The following is a 13724-nucleotide window of genomic DNA, read 5'->3' as shown; positions in this document are numbered from 1 at the left end:
TGTCTTTTTTTTTCCTTTTTTTAGCGTTCTCCTCTGCCATCTTTCTAACCCCTATCCCCCATCCCCAGTGCAGGGTAGCAAACCGGAGACTCATATCTGGTTAACCTCCCTGCCTTTCCTTTTCATTCTCTCTCTCTCTCTCGCATTACGCGCGCGATGCTCTTACCAATTGAGCTACCACGGCCCCGTTTTCCCATTCACTTCCTGGCGTATTTATGTTTTACTGCTAGAAATAACCCTGGAAGTGTTAGCCACCGCCGCCCATCGCAAACCTAGGCGGCGGGCGTGAAGCATCCTCTCTGCGGCAGGCTACACGAGTACGTGATCTACTTGGGTGACGGCAACTGGTCAACAAACCCACGAGTTATGCGAAGAGGTAGGTTCGTGTCCCACCTGCGGCCAGTTATCTTTTCACCCAATTTCGCTTTCATTAAGATGCAATTTCTTCAATTCAATTAGTAATTACAAGTAAATTCCCCTATATTATCCTTGGCGTCATTGTTGGCGTCTTATTTTATATATATATATATATATATATATATATATATATATATATATATATATATATATATATATATATATATATATATTTATATATATATATATATATTGACACATGTATTTATATTTATCGGGCGACCAGGTTTCGCCGCCTAACAAATCTTATCGCACAGCGCGGGACGCGCTTGCATGCATCCGACGTTTCTGGAAAGTTATCGATGCTTCTACCCGGCTGTCTGTTGTCGCCGAACCTTGTGTTATCTGATTTCATCGCGTAACGCGAATGGTGTAGAACTTTGTGGAAGGCACGCGGGTCCGAACGATTAGTCTGGAACATTCGACGACTGCTCTATAAAAGCCGACGCGCTTGACCCGCTAATCAGATTTTCGACGATCGCCGACTGTGTTCGCCGCTATCGTTGTGCTTTAAGTGTACCGTGTTTTGTGGGCACAGGTTCGCCCAATAAAAGCTAGTTTGTCTTTCACAGTGCTGCTACTGTGTTCTTTAACGTCACTACCACGTGACATCTGGTGGAGGTGCTTTTGGTCCATGTACCGCACGCCCCCAACAAGCCGTGATCCAAGCCCGGACCGTAAACAGAGCACCAACGTAGTCACGGACCATCGAGTAAGCCGTCGTCTACAACAGCTGCCCCCGGAGCACGGACTTCTGCCTGAGAAGACCAAGAAGATTGTGGCCAAGATAACCACAATGGCTGCCCCAGTCTCACCCATCGTACTTCAACGACCCAGAGAGCCCCCTACCTTCCGTGGAGCTACGTCGGAGGATCCTGAAACCTGGCTCGAAACCTTCGAAAGGATCTCGACCTTCAATAGCTGGACCTCTGAAGATAAGCTACGACACGTGTACTTCTCCTTGGAAGATGCCGCGAGGACTTGGTTCGAGAACCGGGAGTCCACCCTAGCAACATGGGACCTCTTCCGCAGTAACTTCCTGAGGACGTTCACGAGCGTTGTCCGCAAAGAAAGGGCCGAAGTTCTGCTGGAAACCCGAGGCCAACTACCTAATGAGACCATCGCCATCTTTACAGAAGAGATGACCCGTCTTTTCCGGCACGCCGACCCGGAAATGTCCGAAGAGAAAAAAGTGCGTTTTTTGATGCAAGGCGTAAAGCAAGAACTTTTCGCCGGACTAATCCGTAACCCACCGAAGACCGTAGCCGAGTTCGTGACAGAGGCTACGACGATTGAGAAAACGTTAGAAATGCGCACTAGGCAATATAACCGCCAAGTGCTCACGCCTCAGTGCGCCGTCCAAGCGCTGGGCTCCGTTGATCTCCAAGAGACCATAAGGGCCATTGTGCGCGAAGAACTCCGCAAGGTCTTGAATTCGTCGCAGCCTCAAGTAGCCTCGATTGCTGACATCGTGAAAGATGAGGTTCAGCGATCACTGGGAGCTCCTGAGGTGCAACCTGAATTACCGCAGCCCCAGCCAGAAGCTATGACCTACGCCGCCGTCGCACGCCGTCAAGGGCCCCCGCCGCGACCGCACCAGGGCCCTGTCACGCCGCAGTTCCGTCGTCCGCCGCCGCCGCCGCCGCCGCCAGCACGACCACCCGTCGCCCAGCGCACCTACGCGAGGAAGACGAACATTTGGCGCACCCCCGACCACCGCCCGCTCTGCTACCACTGCGGCGAAGCCGGCCACGTCTACCGACGATGCCCATATCGGGAGATGGGACTGCGAGGTTTCGCCGTCAACGCTCCGCGCCCGCAGCAAGGTGAACGCCCTCGCGATATCGCCGACTACCTCGCCGCCACTCAGTGGAACCCTCGACGACCATCCCGTTCGCCGTCACCAGGCCGCTACCTGTCACCGCAGCGCCGACCATACAGCGGCCCAGCCCGGGGCCGCTCTGCGAGCCCATATCCGGAAAACTAAAAGCAGCAACCGATGGAGGTGCGGTTGCTGTTCGTCGAACTGACGAAGATCCTCCGCCGCCGACGAAGACGACGAAGAGACCATCTCGACGACATAATAACGACACGCCGCCGTCCCGACGAAGTCAGGAAGCCAAGACTACACCGACGAAAGATGACTTGACGACGCACCGTTCCAGCTTTAGTTCAACACGACGCAGCCGTGATCCGACGCCAAGACGTAACTGCAACGCCAGACAAAGAACCACCGACCTCGACATGCTTCTCGACGGCCACGCAGTTACCGCCTTAGTGGACACAGGGGCCGATTACTCCGTAATGAGTGGACACATCGCCGCCCATTTGAAGAAAGTTAAAACTGCATGGGAAGGCCCTCAAATTCGGACCGCTGGAGGACACCTGATTACGCCGACTGGAATCTGCACGGCAAGAATTACCGTTCATGACCGGACTTACCCTGCCACCTTCGTTATCCTCCAACAGTATTCACGCGACGTCATTCTCGGCATGGACTTCCTAAACCAACATGGCGCAGTCATCGACTTGAAGTCGAAGTCGATAACCCTGTCTGAAGATCAAGCGATACCACCGGAGAGCCCTCGTAGTCACCACGCCTTGAGTGTGCTCGAAGATCAAGTGAGCATCCCGCCTAGCTCCAGCATTGTTATTTCGGTCGGCACCGAAATACCCGCTGACGTAGAAGGTGTCATCGAAGGCGACCAACGTCTACTGCTAGACCGTGAAATTTGCGTCGCAAGAGGGATCGCTCGACTCCACGGAGGGAAAACGGAAGTGATGCTAACCAACTTCAGCCAAGAGTTCAAGCACATCAGCAAGGGCATGACAATCGCGTACATCGAGGAAATTGTGGAAACGAGCAATGCCTTAGTCCTCACAGATTCTGCCGCATCTACCCCGCCGACCATTGTCCCCGAACCAGACTTCGACGTAAATCCAAGTCTCCCCATAAGCAAGCAGCAAGAGCTCAGAAGTCTTCTCCGACGATACAAGGACTGCTTTTCGACTTCATCAAAGATTCGACAAACACCAGTTGCAAAGCATCGCATAATAACCGAAGAGTGCGCTCAACCACTCCGCCAGAGCCCTTACCGAGTTTCGACGCGAGAACGTGAAGCTATTAGGCAACAAGTCGACGAAATGCTCCGCGACGACATCATCCAGCCGTCGAAAAGCCCGTGGGCATCCACTGTGGTCCTGGTAAAGAAAAAGGACGGAACCCTGCGTTTCTGCGTCGATTACCGTCGTCTGAACAAGATCACGAAGAAGGACGTATACCCCCTCCCACGAATAGACGACGCATTGGATCGGCTCTGCAACGCTAAATACTTCTCGTCGATGGATCTCAAGTCTGGCTACTGGCAAATAGAAGTCGACGAAAGAGATCGCGAAAAGACCGCCTTCATCACCCCAGACGGCCTCTACGAGTTCAAGGTTATGCCATTCGGACTGTGCTCGGCGCCTGCAACGTTCCAGCGCGTCATGGACACGGTTTTAGCAGGATTGAAGTGGCAGACCTGTCTCGTTTACTTGGATGACGTCGTCGTCTTCGCCGCAAATTTTGACGATCACCTTAGGCGGCTTGCAACAGTACTAGAGGCCATCAAATCATCAGGGCTAACTCTGAAGCCAGAAAAGTGCCGCTTCGCTTACGACGAGCTTCTGTTCCTAGGCCACGTCATCAGCAAATCCGGAGTACGCCCCGACCCGCAGAAAACAGCTGCCATCGCAAAGTTCCCGCAGCCCATTGACAAGAAGGCAGTGCGTAGATTCCTTGGCATGTGTGCCTACTACAGGCGCTTTGTCAAGGACTTTTCACGCATCGCTGAGCCGCTAACGCATCTAACCAAATCTGATGTCGAGTTCAAATGGCAAACGGCGCAGGCCGACGCATTTCAAGAACTAAAACGACGCATGCAGTCACCGCCGGTACTCGCACATTTCGACGAAGACGCCGATACCGAAATCCACACTGACGCCAGTAGCCTAGGCCTCGGTGCCGTCCTAGTCCAGAAGAAAGACGGGCATGAACGGGTGATATCTTATGCTAGCCGGTCGCTGTCAAAAGCGGAAGGCAATTATTCTACGACTGAAAAGGAATGCCTCGCCATCATTTGGGCTACAGCAAAATTCCGCCCATACCTATATGGCAGGCCATTCAAAGTCGTCAGCGACCATCACGCGTTGTGTTGGCTAGCTAACTTAAAGGACCCTTCAGGACGGCTGGCGAGGTGGAGCCTCAGACTGCAAGAATATGACGTCACGGTGATCTACAAGTCCGGACGAAAACACTCCGACGCCGACTGCTTATCGCGCGCCCCCATCGATCCCCCGCCGCAAGACGACGAGGACGACGATGCCTTCCTTGGGATAATAAGCGCGGAAGACTTCACTAAACAGCAACGAGCCGACCCGGAGCTAAAAGGTCTCGTCGAGTATTTGGAAGGGAACACCGACGTTGTCCCTAGGGCATTTAAGCGCGCGTTGTCTTCGTTCATGCTACAAAACAACCTGCTCGTGAAGAAGAACTTCTCGCCAGTCCGCGCCAGCTACCTTCTTGTTGTACCGTCAGCGCTGCGTCCAGAAATATTGCACGCCCTACACGATGATCGAACCGCTGGGCACCTCGGATTCTCCCGGACGCTGTCGAGAATACAGGAAAGGTATTACTGGCCGCGTCTGACCACCGACGTCGCCCGTTACGTCAAGACATGCCGAGACTGCCAACGACGCAAGACACCACCGACAAGGCCAGCAGGATTACTACAGCCGATCGAACCTCCTCGCCGGCCATTCCAGCAGATTGGGATGGATTTGTTGGGGCCGTTTCCGATATCAACATCCGGGAATAAGTGGATCGTCGTGGCGACGGACTATCTCACCCGTTTTGCTGAAACTAAAGCTCTACCAAAAGGCAGCGCAGCCGAAGTGGCGAAATTTTTCGTCGAGAACATCCTGCTGCGACATGGTGCCCCAGAAGTCCTCATCACAGACAGAGGAACGGCTTTTACAGCAGAGCTCACCCAAGCCATTCTGCAGTACAGCCAGACAAGCCACAGGAGGACAACTGCCTACCATCCGCAGACGAATGGTCTCACGGAGCGCCTGAACAAGACCCTCGCCGATATGCTAGCAATGTACGTCGACGTCGAACACAAGACGTGGGACGCGGTCCTGCCGTACGTAACCTTTGCGTACAACACGGCGGTGCAAGAAACAACACAGATCACGCCGTTTAAGCTGGTTTACGGCAGGAATCCGACGACGACGCTCGACGCCATGCTGCCGCACGTCACTGACGAGGAAAATGTTGACGTCGCTAGCTATCTCCAGCGCGCCGAAGAAGCCCGACAGCTCGCCCGCCTGCGGATCAAGAACCAGCAGAGGACCGACAGCCGACACTACAACCTCCGACGACGCTTTGTGGAGTACCAGCCCGGTGACCGTGTTTGGGTTTGGACCCCTATACGCCGACGAGGACTGAGCGAGAAGCTTTTGCGTCGCTATTTCGGACCGTACAAGATCATCCGACGTATTGGTGCACTGGACTACGAGGTCGTGCCAGACGGCATTTCGCTGTCACAGCGGTGCCACTCACGACCTGAAATTGTCCACGTTGTGCGGCTAAAACCGTACCACCAGCGTTGACGAACTTTGGGACTTCGCGTAACTGACCTTTGGACTTTGTTTCTTTTCGTTGTTTTGTTACTTGTGTTTATTAAGTGTCCTTTTGTGTTTCGCTCTCTTCGTAGCATCGGGACGATGCTTTTTAAGGGGGGAGTATTGACACGTGTATTTATATTTATCGGGCGACCAGGTTTCGCCGCCTAACAAATCTTATCGCACAGCGCGGGACGCGCTTGCATGCATCCGACGTTTCTGGAAAGTTATCGATGCTTCTACCCGGCTGTCTGTTGTCGCCGAACCTTGTGTTATCTGATTTCATCGCGTAACGCGAATGGTGTAGAACTTTGTGGAAGGCACGCGGGTCCGAACGATTAGTCTGGAACATTCGACGACTGCTCTATAAAAGCCGACGCGCTTGACCCGCTAATCAGATTTTCGACGATCGCCGACTGTGTTCGCCGCTATCGTTGTGCTTTAAGTGTACCCTGTTTTGTGGGCACAGGTTCGCCCAATAAAAGCTAGTTTGTCTTTCACAGTGCTGCTACTGTGTTCTTTAACGTCACTACCACGTGACAATATATATATATATATATATATATATATATATATATATATATATATATATATATATATATATATATATATATATATATATATATATATATATATATATATATATATAGAGAGAGAGAGAGAGAGAGAGAGAGAGAGAGACACTGTATTAGAGAGAATGAAAAAGATATTCAAGAAGTGTGATCGGAGCCCCTCCGTTCAGGGCTCCACTGACCTCTGCGGCCTGCCTGACCTGGCTAATTAATGTAAGATGTCAGCTAGTTTTAGCCGAGCATTGCTTAAGGTACGCTTCGCTGAATTTCACGCTCTGAGACAGTGCAGGCAAATGCGTTGATTTCACATTGTCGATAAGCGTGTCTTCGTGCAACCCTTAATTGCTACGCGGAGTCTGCCTGGCCTGGCTCAGCTCTGCCCACTATTATAAGAAGCGGCACAATGGCTCCAATTCCACTGTCGACAAGACCGTTATGCGCACGCGCACTAGTTTTTTCGCCGAACTGCTATATTCAGGTTTTTACGAGATTCGAGTTTCAGTGGGGCAAACCGCAAACGGTAAGCTAAAACTGTCTACTTTCTTTTGCAGCATATTATGGCCGCGATTTTCGTAGCGATGCCTTCCACTCGATTTTATGTCACTCTTGCCAGTATGAAAATTAGGACGTTCACGGGCGGCTGATCCTGTTCGTAATGTGAGTGGATCGTCGCTCTGACCACTGCCGAAGCGCGAATAGCGGGAAAAGAAATGGCACAAGTACATAAGTACAGGATCTTTAATATATAAACGGCAACCGCTGTGGTGCTTCCAGTCAGGTTCCTGGATTATAGGTCGATTGTTTTACTCCCTCAGCAGGCATTACAGCAAACTTCCTTAGGTGGTTTTCTTTTTTGCAGGATGCATTCGTTTATCGTAACAGCTGAGCTCCGTAGTTCAGTAATTTGTTCCTCAGTGCGGATAGGCTAGGACCCGTCCGTAGTAGATGATGAGCTGTGCCGAATTTACCTGCGTGGCAAGTTTCACAGGCTCGCTGCAATAAAATAACAAGGTATTGGGTCCTGAAAGCCAGCATGACGGCCGTGCCAATACGCGAACGGTGGGATGCCACGAGTTGCCCACGTGAAGGCAAATGAAGGAGGGGGTCGTAACCTTCATTCAGGGAGTAGGCATAAGTATATATTACGGCTTTTCGCGGAAGAGCACAGGATATGGAAATAATAAACTGAGACTGTGAAAGTGCTCATCATGACAAGCCCTGTTCTTTTTTTTTCTTTGCTTCTTCTGAATATTTTGAGATATTGCCCTCTTATAAGAAAGAGAACCTCAATTTTGCCTTCTTCCGCTTTCTCAAAATGATTGCAATTCTTTGTTTCGTCCACATGTTAGTTATGACGATGCTTCTCCCAGTTTGACCACAGATTTCAATTTACTCGCTTCTAGTGGCACCGTCTCACGCCATCTGCATTGCCACGCTGGGTACTTGACTGGCAACTGAAAGAAACGTACCTGGTGATCGAGAGCGACTTTCTGTCTCAGGTCAAGAACCGCTAACCGAATGCCGCACTGTTCACCGTGCCATGAACAGTTATCGTGCTTGAGCGAAGGACCTGAGGTGAGTTAACCGCACACTCTGCGGAATGCTCTACATGCACTCCCTCTCCGATCATTCATATCAGTACTTGGTTCGACCATTCGTCGCCTATGCTCATGTTAACGCCATACAAGCTAAAGCAGGCTCCTTCATTCTATTTTCTGCTATAGTAACGTGAAACCTCCTTGCACTTTTGACACCAGTCTCCGTTCCGCCCAGATGTTTCCAAATACAACCTGTCTCGGAATTCGCTCAGGGCGTTGAAGAAAGTCCGCTCGCACGAACCTCTGATTCTGCGACGCTAGGTCTTCGTAAAGACCTACTTGAATGTTAGATAAGACTGTTAAGGCCTTCTCAGTTGGCTCACCCAGTGTGGCTCTGAATTCTGCCTCAGTCTCCTGATCTGTTTTCTAAGCTTGTTGCGAGATAATACGACCCTTACCGGGTCTTCCAATCCACGACGCTTGTTAATTACATCGTAGAGACGCTGACACCTGCTTCCCGCACCCGCTCTTGCGAACACGAGACGGTTCACGTAAGTAGCTTCAAGCCCTGTCATGACTTCATCATTGTCTGGTCGCCCTCCGTGACTACGATGGCTCCTCATCGCCGCCGGGGCCATTGCAACCAGGAATACAAAGTCAGAGGTTCTGGTCTGCCAACGCTAGGGCGCGAGACTCAGCGGGCTGTGCTGCCATTTCTGAAATGTCTTGCTGGTAGTGAGATAACTGAAAACTAACGCGCATGGTCAACCCAATGTTGGAACATAACGACGCCAATGTTCTTTCAGTTTATAAAGAAACGTCGGAACGTACGCTTACGTCTTAGTCAATATGTGGAAAACCTGCAAGTGGGCTTCTCCACCCAACTTTTTTTACGTAACCAGATGTTGGACCTCTGTCTGGAATTGTAAGTAAGGTGTCAACAAGTGGGCTGGTGACGCAATTCCTGCAGACCTTTTTTCCCCTCCACCGTCCGAGCAGTCAAAACGCTTGTCGGAGCTCGAACAGTGTTGGAACGCGGCCATCTTGGTTAAGATAAGTGATGTGGGGGAAGTCTGCTTACAAACTGTCACATCATGTCGACTGGTCTATTTATTTTCGTATTACGTATTAGTAGCTCGACGGCGAGGAACCTTATGATGTATTCGAGTTTAAGGTCGCGGTGCATCAGAACAGCGTGGGTGGGAACGTTCTATCAGTTTGCAGTTGTGTGCAGAAAGAACGATGTGGCTGTAGAAACAACTGCAAGATAAGCGGCGTGAGGCTGTGGAGGGAAACGCGACGAGCTTAACTTACGGTGTTGGTGGCCGCTTCGAGGGTATGCGAACGAAATCGCTGGTGGAAGAGACATATGCATATGTCTCACAGTATTCCGGTATACGCCTGTGTGAACACGCTTCTGCAATCCTGAGTGTCTCTCCAAAGAGAAATTACACGGTAGCCCTGCAATCTTGAAGTGCTACCGTGCACTATACCGCCGCAAGTTGCTTCCATCATTCACATGAGTGTCGCCGGGCGTTTAAAAACGTTCTACTATCTCAGTGATGAGAAGTAAATGTCAGGATTACTTGTCCTAGTATTCGCTTTATCGAAAAAGAAAAAAGAAATAGAAGAATAGAGACAGAAAAAATTCACGAGAGGTGGCTTCAGCACATTGCCAGTCCCTTTAATGCAGCGCAGAAGATCCGTCAGTAGTAGTCGAGTGCTCCTAAGCCGCCAAGCCCGTAGCCGCCAGGCCCGTAGCCGCCAAGGCCCCCCGCCAAGCCGTATGCGCCGTAGAGGCCATTTACGCCGTAACCTCCGTAGCCGCCGTATGCTCCATAGCCATTATATGCCCCTAATCCGTATCCGTAACCGTAGCCAGCCAGCAGGACAGCAGCCGAAAAGCAGAAAGTGATGAGGGACAGCTGAAAATAAACGAATAAAATAAACGCCAAGATGACCCCACGTCAACCTTAAAATGACGAGCAACAAAAATACTACATAATGCTAAGTTGTTGAAGCGGCAAAATGACCACTTTTGGCCGAGAGCGCAAGCAAGAGAGAGAGAGAGAGGGAGAGGAAATGTAGTCATATTAGGCAGAAGAAAAGACCGGTTTGCTACCCATCAGTATAGGAACGAAAAAACTTGAAGGACGCTTAAGCTTTGCCTTTAAGAGTGGAACGCGATAAATTTCAATGATCCCTGACTGCTTGTCACGCTTCCCGGCAACCGCAGTTTTCTTGCAGATGCGTAGAGGCAAGCACGATGGCGTTGTTGCAAGGAATCGAGCGGGCCGCACCGCTCGCAAAAGGGGTTCTTATTTGAGTTTCTGCGCAACAGAATTATGTTTTCTGGAATATTAAAACTAAATTTCGATGCTATCATATCTGTAGGTTGTGTTCAGGTCGTACCTTGCGATCTTTCTACGAATTTCACTTTGAGGAATACGATCAGATCAATAGCGCCTCTGCGCCACGCGCAGCGCCTCCGCGGTTGTGGTTCGAAATTATTTTTCGCCGAACGACGTCCGACACCGACATAAGATATTTTGCAACCCGGTGCCCTTAACGCTAGCGCGTTAAAACAGACTGCAAGGCATAAAAATGAGTAACGATCCGGAAATCACCCCACCAGGATATTTAAATCATTGGTCATCAGTGCAGACACAACGTGCACTTTATCAGTAGCTGCGGGCACACTGCGGTGTCAGCGAAAATTATTGCGCCGACGAATCGGTCCATTCTGAGCACAACAGCCGTAGATGTGGGTGCCAGTTCTACTCTCGTGAACAGAAGCAGCAACTACACTTCGCTCCGTGGTGCGTGACTGTACAAAAATAAACACGAGAATCTCCACATGAAAGAATGGAAATGTGTCGGAGAGCACATGGCATTCGCAAACAATGACTGGCAGTTTACCGATACCTTCAAAAAGAAAGCATACAATGAGTGCATGCTACCAGTACTAACATATAGGATTGAAACTCGGAGATTAAGGAGCTTGAGAAGGAGGTATGTAGTGGCTGTGCATGCGAGTGACGTAGAAATAAAATAGGGCCGGCTGTATCAGGGATGCAGCCGCTGTGCATGTGGTGCGTGAAACATCCTGTGTACCCACTACGGCATAATGAGTTCTCTCAAACAGGGGTATCTCAGTTCGGATCGACAAACGTACTGCCAAGCCGTGCCTCTCTGAACGCCGTCCGCCAGCCTAGATTTAGCTCCGATTGCGTCACGCGTGGCGTGACACACGTGAGAGACCGCGTAGTGGTTTCTTTCCTCTACACAACGATACCAAATTAAAGCGCAGGGAATTTATTCACGTATTACAAAGCTTGCATGTTTGACTTATGATACAGCTTGTGGAGGTGTTCGCTCCTTGTTCTTAGTGGGCCCGCCGTAGTCATAGGCGACGGGACCAAATCGGCACCCCTCTGTGTGGCTGCCCGTCTCTCTTCATGCCGCCATTTGTGGACCCTATAGGTCGAACACGCAGGATGACCATAACCGAGCAAGCGTGATTGTTCACCAAAATTGCACAATAGGCCTTATACCTCCTGATGAGCACAGGCTTGAGTTTGAGGAATTATACCTACTAGTGAGCTCTCTCAAATGCACAGTTGAGTAATGGTTTCTTTACTTTACACAACGATATCAAATTAAAATGCGTTAGTAGCTCGGCTGCAATGATATAAGCGACAATGGTATAACATATCTTCGTTACATGCGCTTATAGCAAGGGGCCTCATAGACATGGTAAAGACGTTTCACGCAAAAATTATGGCGTAAGTTATAATAGTGAAATGGGTAGCTGTGCAAAACGAACTAATATTGAGGTGCTACTTCCATGGCTAAAAGTTGAGCAAGCTTTCTTTTTGTTTGACAAACAAATGCGAGAACGCTAGCGTATACGTGTCAATCCCGATTTAGCATCGCCTGTAACGTCGGTTTAACGCGATGGTGTTCATTATTATAGAAATATAGCAGACATAGAACTTGGTTGTTCAGCCGAAAGACCCAAAAGCAATTATCTTTACTGGATGACGCCACTGCGAACGCCCAGAAATGTCTCTGCGAATTTCAATCGTTAATTAGTCACGCTTGCACACCGCGGTGCTCTGACCCCATTAGAGCACTATGTGCTACCACTGTCGCTACGTTGGTTTAATTTCTGCTGTCATGCCCCAGCACAGGCATGCAGTGACGTCCTCAGCATTGTTCTACTGTAGGTGTATCCGCAAATCTTTATAGCGCTCTGGTAGAAAGCTGCAAAAGCAACAAAACTGTTTAATTTTAGTGTTACATTTCGTGTTTCCTTTAGCTACAAAGTATTTTGTCTTAGACCAACAAGAACAGCTTTTGCATTCAAACTGGCGCCCCCGCAGTGATAATGGTGAACACTGCCACGTTGTCTTATGGCAACAGCACTACGTGGAAATATCTCTCTATGTTCCGTACAGTTTGGACGTCCAAGATTGCCTTGGGCGCTCGTGGATGTTTAATTGTCAGCGAAGATTAATGACCAAAAGTTAACAGTAACTTCGCTGGAGTGTCTGGCGTCAAGCGAGATTTCGCAAGACCACAATGATCGACAGGGCCCTGCGAAACCAGGCATATTTTGAAAGGTCTGTGCGACCGAGAAGGCACCGCGGTATACTCGCCGAACATTTCGCAGACGTCACCGTGCTTTGACGAGAGCCTCTCCCAAACCTGAATGGAGCGACGTTGTTAGCATTTTACGTTTTTGTAAGCATAAAAGAAAAAAAAAAGTAAATTTCACAAGCCAGACCTAATGTTGAGGAAAATGCTGTTTTCGATGACGTCGCAAATGTCATCTTATGCTCTTGGAGCTAACAAAACCCTTCGAACCACTCGCATAGAGTTTCGTAACAGAACCCTTTTATCGTTAAGCCTTACCACAGTCTTCATGTTCCCGCCTCAGGAGTGCGGCCGACGTGTGTTATCCGAGAGGGCGCAGTGAGCGGTGCGAGAGCGAATCAGGTGGCGTCTTCAAAGGCGATGACGGTTGAGCTGGCCCGCGCCTATATACCGGTTCCCATGCTCAGCACGCCGCTCTCCCTCCAAGCAATATACCCGGAAACATATTTGCCGCTCCGGTGTCGGCCGGCCAGCTTATATTCTGTGGGCGGCCCGCAGAAAGAGCACAGTTCTTAAAAGGAGACGCGGCGCCGTCACGAGAATACTGAGATAGAAGACGGTTTTCGCGCTTTGCTTGGGCGTCGCCCCCCCCCCCCCCCGCCCCTCCCTAGCATGGACGCTTATAGAAGAAGAGTATCACGACAAGCGTCTTTCGCCTTCTCACTCTTGTCGCATCAATCGCCACGCTTTTGACGAGAACGGACTCTCGCGCAGCGCCGCCCTGAAAAGCCGAACGCAGCTGCAACCCCCCCCCCCCCCCCCCCCCGAGCCACATTGGCTGCGCTGACTGGCCTTCAGCTGCGCTGTACGTTGAGCCGCTGTCGCTGCGGCGCTGGCCCGTGACGAACGTTCGGGAAAGCCGCGCCGCACCGCT

At 50.4% G+C, this 13724-nt stretch overlaps 1 long non-coding RNA gene across 1 annotated transcript; it reads right to left on the bottom strand.

The window, feature by feature from the left end:
• Positions 1-9854: 9854 nt before the first annotated feature.
• On the bottom strand, positions 9855-13420 carry LOC135915358 (uncharacterized). The gene is made up of 2 exons (XR_010568605.1): positions 13109-13420; positions 9855-10116 (listed from the first exon to the last, which is right to left on the bottom strand). It is a non-coding gene; the product is annotated as an uncharacterized lncRNA (long non-coding RNA).
• Between the last annotated feature and the right edge of the window lie 304 nt (positions 13421-13724).

This window comes from Dermacentor albipictus, chromosome 1, assembly GCF_038994185.2.
Source record: "Dermacentor albipictus isolate Rhodes 1998 colony chromosome 1, USDA_Dalb.pri_finalv2, whole genome shotgun sequence".
Classification (NCBI taxonomy): Eukaryota; Metazoa; Arthropoda; class Arachnida; order Ixodida; family Ixodidae; genus Dermacentor; species Dermacentor albipictus.
Note: the sequence above shows the minus strand (reverse complement) of the source record. Positions and strands in the feature narration are given on the sequence as shown.